Raw genomic sequence first — 6,000 nt, 5'->3', positions numbered from 1 at the left:
TTTTTGAGTTTTTCTTTAAAAAAATCAATTTTTTTTAATTTTTGAAGGTCGAAATCCAAAAATTTTCAAAATCCGAGATAGCAGTTTTGTAGCGCTGTTTTTTTTTTCAACATGACCATCTAAAGAACTTTGAAATTGCTTGGTAACTGTAGCTTTTGTGAGCGTTTCAAGATTTCATGTTTTTTATCATTTCTGTTCGAACATGACCTCAGTTTGACCTCAATAGCTCCTGATCTAAGGTGACCTAAGACTTGAAATTTGGTGTGAAGGTGTCAAATTGATGCCCGGAAAGGTACTGCAAATTTGGCGGCGCTGCGCGCCGCCGTTTCCCTGCTATTTAGGAAAAACCACAGGGGGGCCAAATTGCCCCCCCCCCCCCAGCGGGGCGAGGTTTAAAATGCCAAAATCAAAGGGGGGCACGGTGCTCTGGTGCCCTCCCCGTTCCGCCGCCTATGATCACAAAACATTAAAATAGCAAAAACAAAAATGACCAGTGTATTTTTCTTTCACAAAATTCTAGGCGCGTTTTTGCAGCGATAGTAGCTCGGCATCGTTAAGTTCGATCCGGATATTGTTATTCAATGGTGGCCTATGCGAACTTAGAAAAGCTGTTTATGGTCATGAAGGCCTGCATTGGCACACTATCTTTAGGACCACGTTGTGGTTAGCAGATGTTTTTCTTCAACGGTCACTTTTGGCTCAGACACGTCGCTAAACGTGGCACCCGCAGCAAACGTGTCAAACGTGGCAAAATTTCACTGTCCCTACGAACCCTCATCAGCACTCGTTGGCTTGGTGTGTGACCCCTGCCCTTTGGCCGAGACAGCCGCCAGCCTATACCGCGCGCCGCACGGCGCACCCCTCCTTAGCGGGTGGGGGAGCGCACCACGCGCTCCCCCCACCCACACCCTCCCTCCTTCCCGAGGTCGTGTCACCGCGCTCCCCCACCCACACCCTCCCTCCTTCCCGAGGTCGTGTCACGAGGGTTCGGGCTTACGCTACGATCAGCCACTGCGTAGCTGTCGCCCAGCGCATGGGAATGCGTGGTTTGGTCCGGATTCAGCCAACTACCGGCTCGCGACACCAGCGGCCCGTGGTGGCGAGGGGACATTCTTTTTAGACATAGGTATACATATAGGAGGGAAACACTCAGCATCCGCCAGACATCCATGGGGTCGCGACAAAACTCATCTACGTATCTATGTACATGTAAGACAAGCAATATACATACATAAGCAAAAACAGACCACCCATCTGGCGTACTGTCAGTCCTGTCTACTGCTTTACGGTATGTCTAAAAAGTATGTCCTCTGGTTTAAATTGGCTCTCCCACCGTAGGCGAATCGGTAGCTTGGCGGAATCCGCCACCGAGGTAGGGAGGGTCGGAGAGGGGAAGGAGGGGCAACCGTTCGGCACCAGGCGATACCTGGCTGACCCCGCGCTCCCTCTAGAGGTCTGCACCGGCCGGCAGCAGCCGCGGCTGGCTGCAGCCCCACGGCTGTGGGCCGGGGCGGCTGCAAATATCTCCAAGAACACGGCTACGGCTATGGCCACGGCTGTGATATTTCAAGCTCAATCTTAAGTACTCAAATATAAAATTTTAAATCCTTAATCTTACATTCTGATAAGCAGTCTAGCCTGTAAAAATCATGCAAAGGATGCCCAACAACATTGAAAGTGGTGAAGCCTTTGAAAACCTGTAATGGTTTTATCATTTGCCGTAGGGGAGTCATGCAAAGGATGCCCAACATCATTGAAAGTGGTGAGGCCCTTGAAAACCTGTAATGGTTTTATCATTTGCCGTAGGGGAGTTTGCACTCTGGTACAGAATACTAATTATAGGTACCAATTGTTCCTTCATCATCAAGAGCTTGACAGTTTCAGAAAATGCAACATGTTGCATTGTCACATCCCTCTCAAATCAATATCACCTGGTCATTAGGAGAGCACCTTACAGCTATTCAAGACAAGTGTTCAATAATTATTTCAGGTAATAGAAAAAGAAATAACGCCTAGGTAAAGCAGGTAAAGACTTCATAAAATATTGTCTAAAATAACTCTTAGATGTATTTCTGGATTTTCGGCAAGTCCAATAACATAATATAAAACTGGCGCTTTATGTTCTGACTGGTGTGTGAGTGACCGCTAACAGAAAATGCTGATCAACGAAGCCAATGGAATTAGATTATAAGGGAGCATAAACCTTACTTCCGGTTAATTCACATGACGGTGAAATCCCTGAACACGATATTTCTTACGCGAGCTGTTGACTTCACTGCAGCCTAGTTCGCCGTGATATACAGCGGGAGATCGGCGAGCGCGGTCCGGCCAGAGTGTGGCGCTGTATCAAGTCTGTGGTGGCGGGTAAGAGGGAGGGGGGTTGTGTTCGGCCTGACGCCACCGCGGACGAGCTGAACGAGTTCATTGTTTCGGTTGGCCCGCGGGTGGCCGCGGAGATTGGGGCGCGGACGGAGGGGGCGGGACCTGTCACTGACGCGCGTCTGCCCCGTGTTGGGGCCTGTTCGTTCGCCCTCTCTCCCGTGACTCGGGAGATGCTCGGACACACGATCTTCAGCATGCGGAGCTTGGCGGCCTGCGGCGCCGATGGTATCTGTATCCGCATGCTGAAGATCGGTTTCCCAGCTATCGGTGATCCCATCCTACACATCGTCAATTCTTGCCTCACCCGTTCCGACATCCCTGCCCCCTGGAAACACTCCCTAGTCAGTCCCATTTACAAATCCGGTGACCAGTCTGACCCTTCCAACTTTCGCCGAATTTCCCTTGTCCCAGTTATCACCAAAATTGTCGAGCGCACCGTCCACCGGCAGCTCTACCGGTACCTCTCTGCCAACCATCTCCTCTCATCCAGCCAGCATGGCTTTCGGCCGCACCATTCCACGGAAACCGCACTCCTGTCCGTATCCGACCAGATCCTATCCGCCACCGATAGGGGGGAGATTTCAATGCTGTGCCTCATTGACTTGAGCAAATGTTTTGACGTTATCGATCATGAAATTATTCTCCAAAAACTCAGTCAATACGGCATTGAAATCTCCTGGTTCGCCGCCTATCTTCAGGGACACACTCAGAGTGTGTCTCTGAACGATGGGTCCGGATGCAGGATGCTGTCTCGGCCGCTCGCCAACAACATGGGTGTCTTCCAAGGTTCTGTACTGGGTCCGCTCCTGTTAACCGTCTTCTCTAATGACTTGTCATTACACGCTGAGGGAGCACTCGTGTACCAGTACGCCGACGACACCCAGGTGTTGGTGAGCGGCCCGAAGGACGACCTCAGGGGACTCACCTCGCGCATGGAACGCTCCTTAGAATCACTCAGTCGCTGGTTTATCTCTCATGCTCTCAAGGTCAACGCTAACAAAACCCAGCTCGCCGTCTTTGGCAGTCGTCAGAATCTCCGAACACTTCCGGACATTGAGGTAAATTTTTGCAGCGTAGTCTTGAAACCACAAGCGGAGGTGAGAAACCTGGGTGTCGTCTTCGACAGTGCTCTGTCCTGGGAATCGCATGTGTCCGAGCTGAGCCGTCAGTGCATGGGTGTATTGATCGGTCTATCCCACTGTCGACACTACCTTCCCGATGGCGTCATCAAGGTGTTGGTGACGGCACTGGTGCTCTCGCGGATCGGATACTGTCTCTCGGTATACGAAAACGGCACGCAAAAAAAACTTAGACAGGCTCCTCAAGATACTTAACTTTGCGGTGAGAGTGATTTTCGGCAAACGTAAATTCGATCATGTGTCCGATCTGCGGGAGCGGCTGCGCTGGATGATGCCACGGCAGATGATGGAGGCGCAGACGCTGACTCTCGCGTACAAGGTGCTGCGGTGGGGCGAGCGCGAGTCACTGGCTGACGCGTTTACTCGCTGCCGCGATGTGCGCCAGAGGACGACCAGGCAGGACGGCCTCTTCCGCCTACCCCGGCCGAGGACAGAGGCCGGGAGGCGCCGGTTTGCGTACCGCGCACCGTCCCTGTATAACTCGCTGCCCGCCGGTGTCGCGGAGATGTCCCACCGTTGTTTCGCTCGAGCTGTGCGGGCTCAGCTGATGGCGCCGGGTGCGTGAGCGCGTCCATGTTTGTAGCGTGCGCACACGTGTAAATGTGTGATGTTTGTCGGCTTACGAATGTGACGATTCTGACCTGCATGCTTTTATCCATGAACTTATGACTTGGGGCTGTAATAGCCACGATGCATTGTGGATTGTCCTGCAATTGTAATACATACACATACACATACATACACTAATAAAATGACGTCTTTTTCTGAAAATGTAAAAATTTGATACTGAATCTTTGTTTGAGAGCAAGTTTTTAACTGTATAACCTTATTATTTATCAAATATAATTTGTATGGCTGTTTGTAGAGACACAAATTTTTTAATGCCACTTCTTTGCTATTGACGTCATTAAAAACTCAAATAAAGTTGGACACCTGGGTCTCGAGGCTGCGCGTCCCAACCCAGCAAGCAAGCAACTCAAACCAGTATAACGCCTTTTGTGGCGACTAACGGAGCGAGCGAGAGGGTGAGCCTTGCACGTGCGAAATTTCGAGGGGGTATCTCCAGCTGACTTGTGCACGGCACCCTACAAGCCGGTCTTTAGCGATGTGCCAAATTTGAGCACAATCGGCCCAGCCGTTCTCGAGATCTGGAAGCGGCACCCTGCACGTGCGCACGTGCAAAATGGGTCCCAACTGACTTTTGCACGGCACCCTACTAACCGGTCCCTAACCATGTACCAAATTTGAGCGCCATCGGTCCAGCCGTTCTCGAGATCTGGAATCGACCCCTGCACGTGCGCACGTGCAGCAGCACCCCAACTCTGGCACATGGATATGTATTGCCTACTATGCATTTCAGACCCCATGAGACCCTGTTTTTCGGCGATTATTTATTTGATATTCATCCAATTGGCTTCAATTTTTCGCACAGCACATTTCAGCTCAAGCGCCAATTTTCGCTAATATGGTCTCTTAACAAAATATCAATTGTTAGGGTACTTGTCGTTGCCTCGTAATGTTAAAATCAGCTCCGTAAATCCGTCAGTGGAGTAGAGGCTATCCGTACGTAGGCGTGACATCAGAGGCACGTGACCATTAAGCTCCGCCCTCCCGGCGGACGGAGCGGCGACCTTGGCCGGTCAGTCGGATGCGTGGAGCCGACGGGGCAGTAGCCGCCGCACCCAAGGCCGTATGCCGGACCGGGGCGGCTCGCATTGGACGTGGCTGCCTTGCGGTTGCCGTTGCAGTAATAACGCGATACAGCAGAAACTAGCGCTTGTTATGCGCACTAGCCTTCGGTATTGCATTTATCGCAAATTAACCTGCACCTTGTCAATAAATAAAGATATATCTATTTTAATACTAAGTTCAGGTCCTAGTTTGAGCTTCATTCGTTAAGTAGGAACAAGACGATGCTTCTTTTGAGCATCGTCACTAAACAAGCCGCCCTCGTTTTGACATTGTTTTTCGTTATTATTGTTACTAGGTACTTTGTTATCATACACAGCATTAACGAGGACCTGCTTCCAAAACAAGGCAGAAACGCTCCAGCTATTTTTGGGACGTGGTAAAAACTAACCGACACCTGGTAACTGTCATCTGACGAACACAAAACAAGCCAGGGGCTCGCAGCGTGTGTCAAAAGTAGGATGCAAAACTAGTCTGTACCCCCGACATTTAGCGTTGAGAATCATTTGACGAGGGGCTAGTCAATATTTTTTTACAGTGATAGCGCACTAGCCTTCGGTATTGCATTTATCGCAAATTAACCTGCACCTTGTCAATAAATAAAGATATATCTATTTTAATACTAAGTTCAGGTCTAGTGACTGCATTGCTTGATTGAACGTCATTAAAAAAGGCCGTTGATGTCAATTGAATGTGAACTGATGCATGACGTCGGTCAGCCTACGTAAAATTTGCAAGACATGGTAAACAGTTGCACCGTAGCATTTAAGAAGTGTGGTTAAAATATAAA

This window comes from Amphibalanus amphitrite, unplaced genomic scaffold, assembly GCF_019059575.1.
Source record: "Amphibalanus amphitrite isolate SeventyFive unplaced genomic scaffold, NRLGWU_Aamphi_draft 000013F_arrow, whole genome shotgun sequence".
NCBI classification, from domain to species: domain Eukaryota; kingdom Metazoa; phylum Arthropoda; class Thecostraca; order Balanomorpha; family Balanidae; genus Amphibalanus; species Amphibalanus amphitrite.
The sequence above is the reverse complement of the archived record's forward strand: the minus strand, read 5'-3'. Positions refer to the sequence as shown.